Raw genomic sequence first — 19,657 nt, 5'->3', positions numbered from 1 at the left:
GGCTAGGATTTTTAAAACTAGGAAGCCCTTTGCTCCAGGCACACTGCAGCTGTTCAAGGCAGCCCAAGGGGGGCGCAAAAGTGACACAACTTGGCTCCCTCTGGTGCTATTTTCATGAGACCATCCTGAACCATAGGCTGATTTTCCTTCCCTGCGTTGAGGTTTGAGTTAAGCCTAGGGTTAGTGTTCTTTTAACCAGAAAGCCCTGAGTTCCAAGAACACAGCAGCTGCCAAGGACTACCCAAGAAGTGCACAAAAGTACCACAACATGCCTGCCTCCACAGCTATTTCCTTGGGGACATCCCTAATTCCTGGCTGATTTGCCTTTCACGTCGTCGGGTTGGGGTTAGGTAGGCCTTGTGCTAGCATTTTCAAAATCAGGAAGTCCAGACCTCCAGGCACACTGGAGCTGTGAAAGGCATCCAAAAGGGAGTGCAAAAGTGCCACAACATGGCAGCTTTCACAGCTTTTTCCTTAGTAAGAAACCAAATACCCGGCTGATTTACCTTCCTAGGGTTACTGTCAGGCTTAGGCCCTGGGCTAGGATTTTTAAAACTAGGAAGCCCTTAGCTCCAGGCACACTACAGCTGTTCAAGGCATCCCAAGAGGGCCGCAAAAGTGACATAACTTGGCTGCCTCTGCTGCTCTTCTCATGAGTCCATCCCGAACCATAGGCTGATTTTCCTTCCTAGCGTTGAGGTTTTAATTACGCCTAGGGTTAAGGTTCTTTGAACCAGAAAATCCTGAGTCCCAAGCACACAGCAGCTGCCAAGGACTACCCAAGAAGTGCACAAAAGTACCACAACATGCCTGCCTCCAGAGCTATTTCGTTGGGAACATCCCTAATTCCTGGCTGATTTGCCTTTCACGTCTTCGGGTTGGGGTTAGGTAGGCCTTGTGCTAGGATTTTCAAAGTCAGGAAGCCCAGACCTCCAGGCACACTGGAGCTGTGAAAGGCATCCAAAAGAGAGTTCAAAAGTGCCACAACATGTCTGCTTTCACGGCTTTTTCCTTGGCAAGAAGCCTAACACCAGGCTGATTTACATTCCTATGGTTAGGGTTAGGGTTCAGCCTAGGGCTAGGATTATTTTAACCAGGAAGCCCTGAGTTCCAGGCTTACTGCAGCTGCCAAAGGCATCCCAACGGGAGTGCAAAAGTGCCACAACATGGCTGCTTTCACAGCTTTTTCCTTAGGAAGAACCCTAATACCCGGCTGATTTACCTTCCTAGGGTTACACTTAGGCTTAGGCCCTGGGCTGGGATTTTTAAAACTAGGAAGCCCTTAGCTCCCGGTACACTGCAGCTGTTCAAGTCTTCCGAAGGGGAGCGCAAAAGTGACACAACTTGGCTGCCTCTGCTACTATTTTCATGAGACCATCCCTAACCATAGGCTGATTTTCCTTCCTAGCGTTGAGGTTTGAGTTACGCCTAGGGTTAGTGTTCTTTTAACCAGAAAGTCCTGAGTTCCAAAAACACAGCAGCTGCGAAGGACTACCCAAGAAGTGCACAAAAGTACCACAACATGCCTGCCTCCCCAGCTATTTCCTTGGGGACATCCCTAATTCCTGGCTGATTTGCCTTTCACGTCGTCGGGTTGGGGTTAGGTAGGCCTTGTGCTAGCATTTTCAAAATCAGGAAGTCCAGACCTCCAGGCACACTGGAGCTGTGAAAGGCATCCAAAAGAGAGTGCAAAAGTGCCACAACATGGCAGCTTTCACAGCTTTTTCCTTGGCACCATCCCTATACCTAGGCTGATTTATCTGCCTAGGGTTAGGGTTAGGGTTCAGCCTAGGGCTAGGATTTTTTGAACCAGGAAGCCCTGAGTTCCAGGCTTACTGCAGCTGCCAAAGACATCCCAAATAGAGCGCAGAAGTGCCACAACATGGCTGCTTTCACAGCTTTTTCCTTAGGAAGAACCCTAATACCCGGCTGATTTACCTTCCTAGGGTTACTGTCAGGCTTAGGCCCTGGGCTAGGATTTTTAAAACAAGGAAGCCCTTAGCTCCAGGCACACTGCAGCTGTTCAAGGCAGCCCAAGGGGAGCGCAAAAGTGACACAACTTGGCTCCCTCTGGTGCTATTTCCATGAGACCATCCTGAACCATAGGCTGATTTTCCTTCCCTGCGTTGAGGTTTGAGTTACGCCTAGGGTTAGTGTTCTTTTAACCAGAAAGCCCTGAGTTCCAAGAACACAGCAGCTGCCAAGGACTAGCCAAGAAGTGCACAAAAGTACCACAACATGCCTGCCTCCACAGATTTTTCCTTGGGGACATCCCTAATTCGGGGCTGATTTGCCTTTCACGTCGTCGGGTCAGAGTTAGGTAGACCTCGTGCTAGGATATTTAAAATCAGGAAGCCCAGACCTCCAGGCACACTGGAGCTGTGAAAGGCATCCAAAAGGGAGTGCAAAAGTGCCACAACATGGCTGCTTTCACAGCTTTTTCCTTAGGAATCACCCTCATACCCGGCTGAATTTCCTTCATAGGGTTACTGTTAGGCTTAGGCCCTGGGCTAGGATTTTTAAAACTAGGAAGCCCTTAGCTCCAGGCACACTGCAACTGTTCAAGGCATCCCAAGAGGGCCGCAAAAGTGACACAACTTGGCTGCCTCTGCTGCTCTTCTCATGAGTCCATCCCGAACCATAGGCTGATTTTCCTTCCTAGCGTTGAGGTTTGAATTACGCCTAGGGTTAAGGTTCTTTGAACCAGAAAATCCTGAGTCCCAAGCACACAGCAGCTGCCAAGGACTACCCAAGAAGTGCACAAAAGTACCACAACATGCCTGCCTCCAGAGCTATTTCGTTGGGAACATCCCTAATTCCTGGCTGATTTGCCTTTCACGTCTTCGGGTTGGGGTTAGGTAGGCCTTGTGCTAGGATTTTCAAAGTCAGGAAGCCCAGAGCTCCAGGCACACTGGAGCTGTGAAAGGCATCCAAAAGAGAGTTCAAAAGTGCCACAACATGTCTGCTTTCACGGCTTTTTCCTTGGCAAGAAGCCTAACACCAGGCTGATTTATCTGCCTAGGGGTAGGGTTAGGGTTCAGCCTAGGGCTAGGATTATTTTAACCAGGAAGCCCTGAGTTCCAGGCTTACGGCAGCTGCCAAAGGCATTTCAAAGGGAGCGGAGAAGTACCACAGCATGGCTGCTTTCACAGCTTTTTCCTTAGGAAAAACCCTCATACCCGGCAGATTTACCTTCCTAGGGTTACTGTCAGGCTTAGGCCCTGGGCTAGGATTTTTAAAACTAGGAAGCCCTTAGCTCCAGGCACACTGCAGCTGTTCAAGGCAGCCCAAGGGGAGCGCAAAAGTGACACAACTTGGCTCCCTCTGGTGCTATTTTCATGAGACCATCCCGAACCATAGGCTGATTTTCCTTCCTAGCTTTGAGGTTTGAGTTAGGCCTAGGGTTAGGGTTCTTTTAACAAGAATGCCCTGAGTTCCAAGAACACAGCAGCTGCCAAGGACTACCCAAGAAGTGCACAAAAGTACCACAACATGCCTGCCTCCACAGCTATTTCCTTGGGGACATCCCTAATTCCTGGCTGATTTGCCTTTCACGTCGTCGGGTTGGGGTTAGGTAGGCCTTGTGCTAGGATTCTTAAAATCAGGAAGCCCAGACCTCCAGGCACACTGGAGCTGTGAAAGGCATCCAAAAGGGAGTGCAAAAGTGCCACAACATGGCTGCTTTCACAGCTTTTTCCTTAGGAATCACCCTCATACCCGGCTGAATTTCCTTCATAGGGTTACTGTTAGGCTTAGGCCCTGGGCTAGGATTTTTAAAACTAGGAAGCCCTTAGCTCCAGGCACACTGCAACTGTTCAAGGCATCCCAAGAGGGCCGCAAAAGTGACACAACTTGGCTGCCTCTGCTGCTCTTCTCATGAGTCCATCCCGAACCATAGGCTGATTTTCCTTCCTAGCGTTGAGGTTTGAATTACGCCTAGGGTTAAGGTTCTTTGAACCAGAAAATCCTGAGTCCCAAGCACACAGCAGCTGCCAAGGACTACCCAAGAAGTGCACAAAAGTACCACAACATGCCTGCCTCCAGAGCTATTTCGTTGGGAACATCCCTAATTCCTGGCTGATTTGCCTTTCACGTCTTCGGGTTGGGGTTAGGTAGGCCTTGTGCTAGGATTTTCAAAGTCAGGAAGCCCAGAGCTCCAGGCACACTGGAGCTGTGAAAGGCATCCAAAAGAGAGTTCAAAAGTGCCACAACATGTCTGCTTTCACGGCTTTTTCCTTGGCAAGAAGCCTAACACCAGGCTGATTTATCTCCCTAGGGTTAGGGTTAGGGTTCAGCCTAGGGCTAGGATTATTTTAACCAGGAAGCCCTGAGTTCCAGGCTTACGGCAGCTGCCAAAGGCATTTCAAAGGGAGCGGAGAAGTGCCACAGCATGGCTGCTTTCACAGCTTTTTCCTTAGGAAAAACCCTCATACCCGGCAGATTTACCTTCCTAGGGTTACTGTCAGGCTTAGGCCCTGGGCTAGGATTTTTAAAACTAGGAAGCCCTTAGCTCCAGGCACACTGCAGCTGTTCAAGGCAGCCCAAGGGGAGCGCAAAAGTGACACAACTTGGCTCCCTCTGGTGCTATTTTCATGAGACCATCCCGAACCATAGGCTGATTTTCCTTTCTAGCTTTGAGGTTTGAGTTAGGCCTAGGGTTAGGGTTCTTTTAACAAGAAAGCCCTGAGTTCCAAGAACACAGCAGCTGCCAAGGACTACCCAAGAAGTGCACAAAAGTACCACAACATGCCTGCCTCCACAGCTATTTCCTTGGGGACATCCCTAATTCCTGGCTGATTTGCCTTTCACGTCGTCGGGTTGGGGTTAGGTAGGCCTTGTGCTAGGATTCTTAAAATCAGGAAGCCCAGACCTCCAGGCACACTGGAGCTGTGAAAGGCATCCAAAAGAGAGTGCAAAAGTGCCACAACATGGCAGCTTTCACAGCTTTTTCCTTGGCACCATCCCTATACCTAGGCTGATTTATCTGCCTAGGGTTAGGGTTAGGGTTCAGCCTAGGGCTAGGATTTTTTGAACCAGGAAGCCCTGAGTTCCAGGCTTACTGCAGCTGCCAAAGACATCCCAAATGGAGCGCAGAAGTGCCACAACATGGCTGCTTTCACGGCTTTTTCCTCAGGAAGAACCCTAATACCCGGCTGATTTACCTTCCTAGGGTTACGCTTAGGCTTAGGCCCTGGGCTAGGATTTTTAAAACTAGGAAGCCCTTAGCTCCAGGCACACTGCAACTGTTCAAGGCATCCCAAGAGGGCCGCAAAAGTGACACAACTTGGCTGCCTCTGCTGCTCTTCTCATGAGTCCATCCCGAACCATAGGCTGATTTTCCTTCCTAGCGTTGAGGTTTGAGTTAGGCCTAGGGTTAGTGTTCTTTTAACCAGAAAGCCCTGAGTTCCAAGAACACAGCAGCTGCGAAGGACTACCCAAGAAGTGCACAAAAGTACCACAACATGCCTGCCTCAACAGCTATTTCGTTGGGAACATCCCTAATTCCTGGCTGATTTGCCTTTCACGTCTTTGGTTTGGGGTTTGGTTAGGGCTAGGATTTTTAAAATCAGGAAGCCCAGACCTCCAGGCACACTGGAGATGTGAAGAACATCCCATGGAGATGTTTTCTGTCGTGGCACAGGTTTTCCCCGCCAGACATAGTGGAAAAGCTTTCTGCTTCCATGCAGACCACAAAAGACGCTAAAGACAAAGGTACGGGGCTCTCTGGAGCTATGCGCCGCTCCCGGGCGTCTTTCGGAGAGCCGCGCTAAGGAGAGCATTGTGAGCGGCACAATCGTCTTTGCGCGAAGAAGGCGCTTCTTCGGCTCCGGGAGCCCGAGAGAGCGGCAGCTTCGGAAAGCTGAAGAGGGAAGCTGTACAACACTGGAATTGTGTGAGCAGCTTGCCAACCGATAGAAAACAGTACTTTTGCACTCTCCTGACTTTTCCAATCACATGAACATTCGATTGGAAGCTGTTTTGGACAACTTTTCTTTTCTCCCTGCAAAATACCTGGCAGACCTCCGTGTATCCTCTCGACCACGGTGGGAGCTGTTTTCTGTGCTGGCACAGTTTCTCCCTGCCAGACATTGTGGAAAAGCTTTCTGCATCCATGTAGGGCAGAAAAGACGCTAAAGGCGATGGTACCATGCTGTCCGGAGCAAAGTGCTGTTCCCGGGCGTCTTTCGGAGAAGCCGCGCTAAGGAGAGCACTGTGAGCGGCACAATCGTTCTTTGCGCGAAGAAGGCGCTTCTTCGGTTCCGGCAGCCCGAGAGAGCGGCAGCTTCGGAAAGGTGAAAAAGGAAGCTGTACAACACTGGGATTGTGTGCGCAGCTTGTCAAGTGGGAGAAAACAGTACTTTTGCACTCTCCTGACTTTTCCAATCACATGAACATTTGATTGGAAGCTGTTTTGCAGAAGTTTCTTTCCCTTCTTCCAAAACACTCGGCACACCCCGTGCAACGTCTTGAACACGATGGGCGATGTTTTCTGTGCTGGCACAGTTTCTCCCTGCCAGACATAGTGGAAAAGTTTTGGCTAAGATGTAGACGAGAAGAGACGCTAAAGACGAAGGTACGGTGCTCTCTGGAGCAAAGCGCCGCTCCCGGGCGTCTTTCGGCAGAAGCCGCGCTAAGGAGAGCACTGTGAGCGGCACAATTGTCTTTGCGCGAAGAAGGCGCTTCTTGGGCTCCGGGAGCCCGAGAGAGCGGCAGCTTCAGAAAGGTGAAGAAGGAAGCTGTACAACACTGGGATTGTGTGCGCAGCTTGCCAAATGATAGAAAACAGTACCTTGGCACTCTCCTGACATTTCCAATCACATGAACATTCGATTGGAAGCTGTTTTGGACAAGTTTCTTTCCCTTCTCCCAAAACTCTCGGCACACCTCCGTGCAACGTCTAGAACACGATGGGAGATGTTTTCTGTGCTGCCACATCTTCTCCCTGCCAGACATAGTGGAAAAGTTTTGGCTAAGATGTAGACGAGAAGAGACGCTAAAGACGAAGGTACGGTGCTCTCTGGAGCTATGCGTCGCTCCCGGGCGTCTTTCGGCAGAAGCCGCGCTAAGGAGAGCACTGTGAGCGGCACAATCGTCTTTGCGCGAAGAAGGCGCTTCTTGGGCTCCGGGAGCCCGAGAGAGCGGCAGCTTCGGGAAGGTGAAGAAGGAAGCTGTACAACACTGGGATTGTGTGCGCCGCTTGCCTACTGATAGAAAACAGTACCTTGGCACTCTCCTGACTTTTCCAATCACATGAACATTCGATTGGAAGCTGTTTTGGACAAGTTTCTTTCCCTTCTTCCAAAACTCTCGGCACACCTCCGTGCATCCTCTCGACCACGATGGGAGTTGTTTTCTGTGCTGGTACAGTTTCTCCCTGCCAGACATAGTGGAAAAGCTGTCTGCTTCCATGTAGGGCAGAAAAGACGCTAAAGGCGATTGTACCATGCTGTCCGGAGCCAAGTGCTGCTCCCGAGCGTCTTTCGGAGAAGCCGCGCTAAGGAGAGCACTGTGAGCCGCACCATCGTCTTTGCGTGAAGAAGGCGCTTCTTCGGCTCCGGGAGCCCGAGAGAGCGGCACCTTCGGAAAGGTGAAGAGGGAAGCTGTACAAGACTGGGATTGTGTGCGCAGCTTGCCAAATGATAGAAAACAGTACCTTTGCACTCTTCCGACTTTTCCAATAACATGAACATTTGATTGGAAGCTGTTTTGGACAAGTTTCTTTCCCATCTTCCAAAACACTTGGCACACCTCCGTGCAACGTCTAGAACACGATGGGAGATGTTTTCTGTGCTGCCACAGCTTCTCCCTGCCAGACATAGTGGAAAAGTTTTGGCTACGATGTAGACGAGAAGAGACGCTAAAGACGAAGGTACGGTGCTCTCTGGAGCGAAGCGCCGCTCCCGGGCGTCTTTCGGCAGAAGCCGCGCTAAGGAGAGCACTGTGAGCGGCACAATCGTCTTTGCGCGAAGAAGGCGCTTCTTCGGCTCCGGGAGCCCGAGAGAGCGGCAGCTTCAGAAAGGTGAAGAAGGAAGCTGTACAACACTGGGATTGTGTGCGCAGCTTGCCTACTGATAGAAAACAGTACCTTGGCACTCTCCTGACTTTTCCAATCACATGAACATTCGATTGGAAGCTGTTTTGGACACCTTTTCTTTTCTCCCTGCCAAACACGTTGCAGACCTCCATGCATCCTCTCGACCACGGTGGGAGTTGTTTTCTGTGCTGGCACAGTTTCTCCCTGCCAGACATAGTGGGAATGCTGTCTGCTTCCATGTATGGCACAAAAGACGCTAAAGACGATGGTACCAGGCTGTCCGGAGCAAAGTGCTGTTCCGGGCGTCTTGCGGAGAAGCCGCGCTAAGGAGAGCACTGTGAGCGGCACAATCGTCTTTGCGCGAAGAAGGCGCTTCTTGGGCTCCGGGAGCCCGAGAGAGCGGCACCTTCGGAAAGGTGAAGAGGGAAGCTGTACAAGACTGGGATTGTGTGCGCCGCTTGCCTACTGATAGAAAACAGTACCTTGGCACTCTCCTGACTTTTCCAATCACATAAACATTCGATTGGAAGCGGTTTTGGACACCTTTTCTTTTCTTCCTGCAAAACACCTGGCAGACCTCCGTGCATCCTCTCGACCACGGTGGGAGTTGTTTTCTGTGCTGGCACAGTTTCTCCCTGCCAGACATAGTGGAAAAGCTTTCTGCTTCGATGTAGATCACAAAAGAGGCTAAAGACGAAGGTACCATGCTGTCCGGAGCCAAGTGCTGCTCCCGGGCGTCTTTCGGAGAAGCCGCGCTAAGGAGAGCACTGTGAGCGGCACAATCGTCTTTGCGCGAAGAAGGCGCTTCTTCAGCTCCGGGAGCCCGAGAGAGCGGCAGCTTCGGGAAGGTGAAGAAGGAAGCTGTACAACACTGGGATTGTGTGCGCCGCTTCCCAAATGATAGAAAACAGTACTTTTGCACTCTCCTGACATTTCCAATCACAAGAACATTCGATTGGAAGCTGTTTTGGACAAGTTTCTTTCCCTTCTTCCAAAACTCCCGGCACACCTCCGTGCAACGTCTAGAACACGATGGGAGATGTTTTCTGTGCTGCCACATCTTCTCCCTGCCAGACATAGTGGAAAAGTTTTGGCTAAGATGTAGACGAGAAGAGACGCTAAAGACGAAGGTACGGTGCTCTCTGGAGCTAAGCGCCGCTCCTGGGCGTCTTTCGGCAGAAGCCGCGCTAAGGAGAGCACTGTGAGCCGCAACATCGTCCTTGCGCGAAGAAGGCGCTTCTTCGGCTCCGGGAGCCCGAGAGAGCGGCAGCTTCGGAAAGGTGAAGAAGGAAGCTGTACAACACTGGGATTGTGTGCGCCGCTTGCCTACTGATAGAAAACAGTACCTTTGCACTATCCTGACTTTTCCAATCACATGAACATTTGATTGGAAGCTGTTTTGGACACCTTTTCTTTTCTCCCTGCAAAACACCAGGCAGACCTCCGTGCATCCTCTCGACCACGGTGGGAGTTGTTTTCTGTGCTGGCACAGTTTCTCCCTGCCAGACATAGTGGAAAAGCTGTCTGCTTCCATGTAGTGCAGAAAACACGCTAAAGACGATGGTACCGTCCTGTCTGCAGAAAAGTGCTGTTCCCGGGCGTCTTTCGGAGAAGCCGCGCTAAGGAGAGCACTGTGAGCGGCACAATCGTCTTTGCGCGAAGAAGGCGCTTCTTCGGCTCCGGGAGCCCGAGAGAGCGGCAGCTTCGGAAAGGTGAAGAGGGAAGCTGTACAACACTGGGATTGTGTGCGCCGCTTGCCAAATGATAGAAAACAGTACCTTTGCACTCTTCCGACTTTTCCAATAACATGAGCATTTTGTATGGAAGCTGTTTTGGACAAGTTTCTTTCCCATCTTCCAAAACACTCGGCACACCTCCGTGCAACGTCTAGAACAGGATGCGAGTTGTTTTCTGTGCTGCCACAGCTTCTCCCTACCAGACATAGTGGAAAAGTTTTGGCTACGATGCAGACGAGAAGAGACGCTAAAGACGAAGGTACGGTGCTCTCTGGAGCTAAGCGCCGCTCCCGAGCGTCTTTCGGCAGAAGCCGCGCTAAGGAGAGCACTGTGAACGGCACAATCGTCTTTGCGCGAAGAAGGCGCTTCTTCGGCTCCGGGAGCCCGAGAGAGCGGCAGCTTCGGAAAGGTGAAGAAGGAAGCTGTACAACACTGGGATTGTGTGCGCCGCTTGCCTACTGATAGAAAACAGTACCTTTGCACTCTTCCGACTTTTCCAATCACATGAACATTCGATTGGAAGCTGTTTTGGACACCTTTTCTTTTCTCCCTGCCAAACACGTTGCAGACCTCCATGCATCCTCTCGACCACGGTGGGAGCTGTTTTCTGTGCTGGCACAGTTTCTCCCTGCCAGACATAGTGGGAATGCTGTCTGCTTCCATGTATGGCACAAAAGACGCTAAAGACGATGGTACCAGGCTGTCCGGAGCAAAGTGCTGTTCCGGGCGTCTTGCGGAGAAGCCGCGCTAAGGAGAGCACTGTGAGCGGCACAATCGTCTTTGCGCGAAGAAGGCGCTTCTTGGGCTCCGGGAGCCCGAGAGAGCGGCACCTTCGGAAAGGTGAAGAGGGAAGCTGTACAAGACTGGGTATGTGTGCGCCGCTTGCCAAATGATAGAAAACAGTACCTTGGCACTCTCCTGACTTTTCCAATCACATGAACATTCGATTGGAAGCGGTTTTGGACACCTTTTCTTTTCTCCCTGCAAAACAGCTGGCAGACCTCCGTGCATCCTCTCGACCACGGTGGGAGTTCTTTTCTGTGCTGGCACAGTTTCTCCCTGCCAGACATAGTGGAAAAGCTTTCTGCTTCTCTGTAGACCACAAAAGAGGCTAAAGACGAAGGTACCATGCTGTCCGGAGCCAAGTGCTGCTCCCGGGCGTCTTTCGGAGAAGCCGCGCTAAGGAGAGCACTGTGAGCGGCACAATCGTCTTTGCGCGAAGAAGGCGCTTCTTCAGCTCCGGGAGCCCGAGAGAGCGGCAGCTTCGGGAAGGTGAAGAAGAAAGCTGTACAACACTGGGATTGTGTGCGCCGCTTGCCAAATGATAGAAAACAGTACTTTTGCACTCTCCTGACATTTCCAATCACAAGAACATTCGATTGGAAGCTGTTTTGGACAAGTTTCTTTCCCTTCTTCCAAAACTCTCGGCACACCTCCGTGCAACGTCTAGAACACGATGGGAGATGTTTTCTGTGCTGCCACATCTTCTCCCTGCCAGACATAGTGGAAAAGTTTTGGCTAAGATGTAGACGAGAAGAGACGCTAAAGACGAAGGTACGGTGCTCTCTGGAGCTAAGCGCCGCTCCCGGGCGTCTTTCGACAGAAGCCGCGCTAAGGAGAGCACTGTGAGCCGCAACATCGTCCTTGCGCGAAGAAGGCGCTTCTTCGGCTCCGGGAGCCCGAGAGAGCGGCAGCTTCGGAAAGGTGAAGAAGGAAGCTGTACAACACTGGGATTGTGTGCGCACCTTGCCTACTGATAGAAAACAGTACCTTTGCACTCTCCTGACTTTTCCAATCACATGAACATTCGATTGGAAGCTGTTTTGGACAACTTTTCTTTTCTTCCTGCCAAACACTTGGCAGACATCCGTGCAACTTCTAGAACACGATGGGAGATGTTTTCTGTGCTGGCACAGTTTTTCCTAGCCAGACATAGTGGAAAAGCGTTTTGCCGAGGTGTAGATGAATAGAGGAGCTAAAGACGAAGGTAGGATGCTCTCTGGAGGTAAGAGCCGCTGCCGGGCGTCTTTCGGCAGAAGCCGCGCTAAGGAGAGCACTGTGAGCGGCACAATCGTCTTTGCGCGAAGAAGCCGCTTCTTGGGCTCCGGCAGCCGGCGAGAGCGGCAGCTTCGGGAAGGTGAAGAAGCAAGCTGTACAACACTGGGATTGTGTGCGCACCTTGCCAACTGATAGAAAACAGTACCTTTGCACTCTCCTGACTTTTCCAATCACATGAACATTCGATTGGAAGCTGTTTTGGACAACTTTTCTTTTCTTCCTGCCAAACACTTGGCAGACATCCGTGCAACTTCTAGAACACGATGGGAGATGTTTTCTGTGCTGGCACAGGTTTTCCTAGCCAGGCATAGAGGGAAAGCTTTTTGCCGTGAGGTAGATGAGAAGAGGAGCTAAAGACGAAGGTAGGATGCTCTCCGGAGGTAAGAGCCGCTGCCGGGCGTCTTTCGGCAGAAGCCGCGCTAAGGAGAGCACTGTGAGCGGCACAATCGTCTTTGCGCGAAGAAGCCGCTTCTTGGGCTCCGGCAGCCGGCGAGAGCGGCAGCTTCGGGAAGGTGAAGAAGCAAGCTGTACAACACTGGGATTGTGTGCGCACCTTGCCAACTGATAGAAAACAGTACCTTTGCACTCTCCTGACTTTTCCAATCACATGAACATTCGATTGGAAGCTGTTTTGGACAACTTTTCTTTTCTTCCTGCCAAACACTTGGCAGACATCCGTGCAACTTCTAGAACACGATGGGAGATGTTTTCTGTGCTGGCACAGTTTTTCCTAGCCAGACATAGTGGAAAAGCGTTTTGCTAAGATGTAGACTACAAAAGACGCGAAAGACGAAGGTAGGATGCTCTCCGGAGGTAAGAGCCGCTGCCGGGCGTCTTTCGGCAGAAGCCGCGCTAAGGAGAGCACTGTGAGCGGCACAATCGTCTTTGCGCGAAGAAGCCGCTTCTTGGGCTCCGGCAGCCGGCGAGAGCGGCAGCTTCGGGAAGGTGAAGAAGCAAGCTGTACAACACTGGGATTGTGTGCGCACCTTGCCAACTGATAGAAAACAGTACCTTTGCACTCTCCTGACTTTTCCAATCACATGAACATTCGATTGGAAGCTGTTTTGGACAACTTTTCTTTTCTTCCTGCCAAACACTTGGCAGACATCCGTGCAACTTCTAGAACACGAGGGGAGATGTTTTCTGTGCTGGCACAGTTTTTCCTAGCCAGACATAGTGGAAAAGCTTGTTGCCGAGGTGTAGATGAGAAGAGGAGCTAAAGAGGAAGGTAGGATGCTCTCCGGAGGTAAGAGCCGCTGCCGGGCGTCTTTCGGCAGAAGCCGCGCTAAGGAGAGCACTGTGAGCGGCACAATCGTCTTTGCGCGAAGAAGCCGCTTCTTGGGCTCCGGCAGCCGGCGAGAGCGGCAGCTTCGGGAAGGTGAAGAAGCAAGCTGTACAACACTGGGATTGTGTGCGCACCTTGCCAACTGATAGAAAACAGTACCTTTGCACTCTCCTGACTTTTCCAATCACATGAACATTCGATTGGAAGCTGTTTTGGACAACTTTTCTTTTCTTCCTGCCAAACACTTGGCAGACATCCGTGCAACTTCTAGAACACGATGGGAGATGTTTTCTGTGCTGGCACAGTTTTTCCTCGCCAGACATATTGGAAAAGCGTTTTGCCGCGGTGTAGATGAGAAGAGGAGCTAAAGACGAAGGTAGGATGCTCTCCGGAGGTAAGAGCCGCTGCCGGGCGTCTTTCGGCAGAAGCCGCGCTAAGGAGAGCACTGTGAGCGGCACAATCGTCTTTACGCGAAGAAGCCGCTTCTTGGGCTCCGGGAGCCGGCGAGAGCGGCAGCTTCGGGAAGGTGAAGAAGCAAGCTGTACAACACTGGGATTGAGTGCGCACCTTGCCAACTGATAGAAAACAGTACCTTTGCACTCTCCTGACTTTTCCAATCACATGAACATTCGATTGGAAGCTGTTTTGGACAACTTTTCTTTTCTTCCTGCCAAACACTTGGCAGACATCCGTGCAACTTCTAGAACACGATGGGAGATGTTTTCTGTGCTGGCACAGTTTTTCCTAGCCAGACATAGTGGGAAAGCTTTTTGCCGTGAGGGAGATGAGTAGAGGATCTAAAGACGAAGGTAGGATGCTCTCCGGAGGTAAGAGCCGCTGCCGGGCGTCTTTCGGCAGAAGCCGCGCTAAGGAGAGCACTGTGAGCGGCACAATCGTCTTTGCGCGAAGAAGCCGCTTCTTGGGCTCCGGCAGCCGGCGAGAGCGGCAGCTTCGGGAAGGTGAAGAAGCAAGCTGTACAACACTGGGATTGTGTGCGCACCTTGCCAACTGATAGAAAACAGTACCTTTGCACTCTCCTGACTTTTCCAATCACATGAACATTCGATTGGAAGCTGTTTTGGACAACTTTTCTTTTCTTCCTGCCAAACACTTGGCAGACATCCGTGCAACTTCTAGAACACGATGGGAGATGTTTTCTGTGCTGGCACAGGTTTTCCTAGCCAGGCATAGAGGGAAAGCTTTTTGCCGTGAGGTAGATGAGAAGAGGAGCTAAAGACGAAGGTAGGATGCTCTCCGGAGGTAAGAGCCGCTGCCGGGCGTCTTTCGGCAGAAGCCGCGCTAAGGAGAGCACTGTGAGCGGCACAATCGTCTTTGCGCGAAGAAGCCGCTTCTTGGGCTCCGGCAGCCGGCGAGAGCGGCAGCTTCGGGAAGGTGAAGAAGCAAGCTGTACAACACTGGGATTGTGTGCGCACCTTGCCAACTGATAGAAAACAGTACCTTTGCACTCTCCTGACTTTTCCAATCACATGAACATTCGATTGGAAGCTGTTTTGGACAACTTTTCTTTTCTTCCTGCCAAACACTTGGCAGACATCCGTGCAACTTCTAGAACACGATGGGAGATGTTTTCTGTGCTGGCACAGTTTTTCCTAGCCAGACATAGTGGAAAAGCGTTTTGCCGAGGTGTAGATGAGAAGAGGAGCTAAAGACGAAGGTAGGATGCTCTCCGGAGGAAAGAGCCGCTGCCGGGCGTCTTTCGGCAGAAGCCGCGCTAAGGAGAGCACTGTGAGCGGCACAATCGTCTTTGCGCGAAGAAGCCGCTTCTTGGGCTCCGGCAGCCGGCGAGAGCGGCAGCTTCGGGAAGGTGAAGAAGCAAGCTGTACAACACTGGGATTGTGTGCGCACCTTGCCAACTGATAGAAAACAGTACCTTTGCACTCTCCTGACTTTTCCAATCACATGAACATTCGATTGGAAGCTGTTTTGGACAACTTTTCTTTTCTTCCTGCCAAACACTTGGTAGACATCCGTGCAACATCTAGAACACGATGGGAGATGTTTTCTGTGCTGGCACAGTTTTTCCTAGCCAGACATAGTGGGAAAGCTTTTTGCCGTGAGGGAGATGAGAAGAGGAGCTAAAGAGGAAGGTAGGATGCTCTCCGGAGGTAAGAGCCGCTGCCGGGCGTCTTTCGGCAGAAGCCGCGCTAAGGAGAGCACTGTGAGCGGCACAATCGTCTTTGCGCGAAGAAGCCGCTTCTTGGGCTCCGGCAGCCGGCGAGAGCGGCAGCTTCGGGAAGGTGAAGAAGCAAGCTGTACAACACTGGGATTGTGTGCGCACCTTGCCAACTGATAGAAAACAGTACCTTTGCACTCTCCTGACTTTTCCAATCACATGAACATTCGATTGGAAGCTGTTTTGGACAACTTTTCTTTTCTTCCTGCCAAACACTTGGCAGACATCCGTGCAACTTCTAGAACACGATGGGAGATGTTTTCTGTGCTGGCACAGTTTTTCCTCGCCAGACATAGTGGAAAATCGTTTTGCCGAGGTGTAGATGAGAAGAGGAGCTAAAGAGGAAGGTAGGATGCTCTCCGGAGGTAAGAGCCGCTGCCGGGCGTCTTTCGGCAGAAGCCGCGCTAAGGAGAGCACTGTGAGCGGCACAATCGTCTTTGCGCGAAGAAGCCGCTTCTTGGGCTCCGGGAGCCGGCGAGAGCGGCAGCTTCGGGAAGGTGAAGAAGCAAGCTGTACAACACTGGGATTGAGTGCGCACCTTGCCAACTGATAGAAAACAGTACCTTTGCACTCTCCTGACTTTTCCAATCACATGAACATTCGATTGGAAGCTGTTTTGGACAACTTTTCTTTTCTTCCTGCCAAACACTTGGCAGACATCCGTGCAACTTCTAGAACACGATGGGAGATGTTTTCTGTGCTGGCACAGTTTTTCCTAGCCAGACATAGTGGAAAAGCGTTTTGCCGAGGTGTAGATGAGTAGAGGAGCTAAAGACGAAGGTAGGATGCTCTCCGGAGGTAAGAGCCGCTGCCGGGCGTCTTTCGGCAGAAGCCGCGCTAAGGAGAGCACTGTGAGCGGCACAATCGTCTTTGCGCGAAGAAGCCGCTTCTTGGGCTCCGGCAGCCGGCGAGAGCGGCAGCTTCGGGAAGGTGAAGAAGCAAGCTGTACAACACTGGGATTGTGTGCGCACCTTGCCAACTGATAGAAAACAGTACCTTTGCACTCTCCTGACTTTTCCAATCACATGAACATTCGATTGGAAGCTGTTTTGGACAACTTTTCTTTTCTTCCTGCCAAACACTTGGCAGACATCCGTGCAACTTCTAGAACACGATGGGAGATGTTTTCTGTGCTGGCACAGGTTTTCCTAGCCAGGCATAGAGGGAAAGCTTTTTGCCGTGAGGTAGATGAGAAGAGGAGCTAAAGAGGAAGGTAGGATGCTCTCCGGAGGTAAGAGCCGCTGCCGGGCGTCTTTCGGCAGAAGCCGCGCTAAGGAGAGCACTGTGAGCGGCACAATCGTCTTTGCGCGAAGAAGCCGCTTCTTGGGCTCCGGCAGCCGGCGAGAGCGGCAGCTTCGGGAAGGTGAAGAAGCAAGCTGTACAACACTGGGATTGTGTGCGCACCTTGCCAACTGATAGAAAACAGTACCTTTGCACTCTCCTGACTTTTCCAATCACATGAACATTCGATTGGAAGCTGTTTTGGACAACTTTTCTTTTCTTCCTGCCAAACACTTGGCAGACATCCGTGCAACTTCTAGAACACGATGGGAGATGTTTTCTGTGCTGGCACAGTTTTTCCTCGCCAGACATAGTGGAAAAGCTTTTTGCTAAGATGTAGACTACAAAAGACGCGAAAGACGAAGGTAGGATGCTCTCCGGAGGAAAGAGCCGCTGCCGGGCGTCTTTCGGCAGAAGCCGCGCTAAGGAGAGCACTGTGAGCGGCGCAATCGTCTTTGCGCGAAGAAGCCGCTTTTTCGGCTCCGGGAGCCGGCGAGAGCGGCAGCTTCGGGAAGGTGAAGAAGCAAGCTGTACAACACTGGGATTGTGTGCGCACCTTGCCAACTGATAGAAAACAGTACCTTTGCACTCTCCTGACTTTTCCAATCACATGAACATTCGATTGGAAGCTGTTTTGGACAACTTTTCTTTTCTTCCTGCCAAACACTTGGCAGACATCCGTGCAACTTCTAGAACACGATGGGAGATGTTTTCTGTGCTGGCACAGTTTTTCCTAGCCAGACATAGTGGAAAAGCGTTTTGCCGAGGTGTAGATGAGAAGAGGAGCTAAAGAGGAAGGTAGGATGCTCTCCGGAGGAAAGAGCCGCTGCCGGGCGTCTTTCGGCAGAAGCCGCGCTAAGGAGAGCACTGTGAGCGGCACAATCGTCTTTGCGCGAAGAAGCCGCTTCTTGGGCTCCGGCAGCCGGCGAGAGCGGCAGCTTCGGGAAGGTGAAGAAGCAAGCTGTACAACACTGGGATTGTGTGCGCACCTTGCCAACTGATAGAAAACAGTACCTTTGCACTCTCCTGACTTTTCCAATCACATGAACATTCGATTGGAAGCTGTTTTGGACAACTTTTCTTTTCTTCCTGCCAAACACTTGGCAGACATCCGTGCAACTTCTAGAACACGATGGGAGATGTTTTCTGTGCTGGCACAGTTTTTCCTAGCCAGACATAGTGGGAAAGCTTTTTGCCGTGAGGGAGATGAGAAGAGGAGCTAAAGACGAAGGTAGGATGCTCTCCGGAGGTAAGAGCCGCTGCCGGGCGTCTTTCGGCAGAAGCCGCGCTAAGGAGAGCACTGTGAGCGGCACAATCGTCTTTGCGCGAAGAAGCCGCTTCTTGGGCTCCGGCAGCCGGCGAGAGCGGCAGCTTCGGGAAGGTGAAGAAGCAAGCTGTACAACACTGGGATTGTGTGCGCACCTTGCCAACTGATAGAAAACAGTACCTTTGCACTCTCCTGACTTTTCCAATCACATGAACATTCGATTGGAAGCTGTTTTGGACAACTTTTCTTTTCTTCCTGCCAAACACTTGGCAGACATCCGTGCAACTTCTAGAACACGATGGGAGATGTTTTCTGTGCTGGCACAGTTTTTCCTCGCCAGACATAGTGGAAAAGCTTTTTGCTAAGATGTAGACTACAAAAGACGCGAAAGACGAAGGTAGGATGCTCTCCGGAGGAAAGAGCCGCTGCCGGGCGTCTTTCGGCAGAAGCCGCGCTAAGGAGAGCACTGTGAGCGGCGCAATCGTCTTTGCGCGAAGAAGCCGCTTTTTCGGCTCCGGGAGCCGGCGAGAGCGGCAGCTTCGGGAAGGTGAAGAAGCAAGCTGTACAACACTGGGATTGTGTGCGCACCTTGCCAACTGATAGAAAACAGTACCTTTGCACTCTCCTGACTTTTCCAATCACATGAACATTCGATTGGAAGCTGTTTTGGACAACTTTTCTTTTCTTCCTGCCAAACACTTGGCAGACATCCGTGCAACTTCTAGAACACGATGGGAGATGTTTTCTGTGCTGGCACAGTTTTTCCTAGCCAGACATAGTGGAAAAGCGTTTTGCCGAGGTGTAGATGAGAAGAGGAGCTAAAGAGGAAGGTAGGATGCTCTCCGGAGGAAAGAGCCGCTGCCGGGCGTCTTTCGGCAGAAGCCGCGCTAAGGAGAGCACTGTGAGCGGCACAATCGTCTTTGCGCGAAGAAGCCGCTTCTTGGGCTCCGGCAGCCGGCGAGAGCGGCAGCTTCGGGAAGGTGAAGAAGCAAGCTGTACAACACTGGGATTGTGTGCGCACCTTGCCAACTGATAGAAAACAGTACCTTTGCACTCTCCTGACTTTTCCAATCACATGAACATTCGATTGGAAGCTGTTTTGGACAACTTTTCTTTTCTTCCTGCCAAACACTTGGCAGACATCCGTGCAACTTCTAGAACACGATGGGAGATGTTTTCTGTGCTGGCACAGTTTTTCCTAGCCAGACATAGTGGGAAAGCTTTTTGCCGTGAGGGAGATGAGAAGAGGAGCTAAAGACGAAGGTAGGATGCTCTCCGGAGGTAAGAGCCGCTGCCGGGCGTCTTTCGGCAGAAGCCGCGCTAAGGAGAGCACTGTGAGCGGCACAATCGTCTTTGCGCGAAGAAGCCGCTTCTTGGGCTCCGGCAGCCGGCGAGAGCGGCAGCTTCGGGAAGGTGAAGAAGCAAGCTGTACAACACTGGGATTGTGTGCGCACCTTGCCAACTGATAGAAAACAGTACCTTTGCACTCTCCTGACTTTTCCAATCACATGAACATTCGATTGGAAGCTGTTTTGGACAACTTTTCTTTTCTTCCTGCCAAACACTTGGCAGACATCCGTGCAACTTCTAGAACACGATGGGAGATGTTTTCTGTGCTGGCACAGTTTTTCCTCGCCAGACATAGTGGAAAAGCTTTTTGCTAAGATGTAGACTACAAAAGACGCGAAAGACGAAGGTAGGATGCTCTCCGGAGGAAAGAGCCGCTGCCGGGCGTCTTTCGGCAGAAGCCGCGCTAAGGAGAGCACTGTGAGCGGCGCAATCGTCTTTGCGCGAAGAAGCC

Source organism: Melospiza georgiana, chromosome 20, assembly GCF_028018845.1.
Source record: "Melospiza georgiana isolate bMelGeo1 chromosome 20, bMelGeo1.pri, whole genome shotgun sequence".
In the NCBI taxonomy this organism is placed as follows: domain Eukaryota; kingdom Metazoa; phylum Chordata; class Aves; order Passeriformes; family Passerellidae; genus Melospiza; species Melospiza georgiana.
This window is presented reverse-complemented; position numbering follows the sequence as displayed.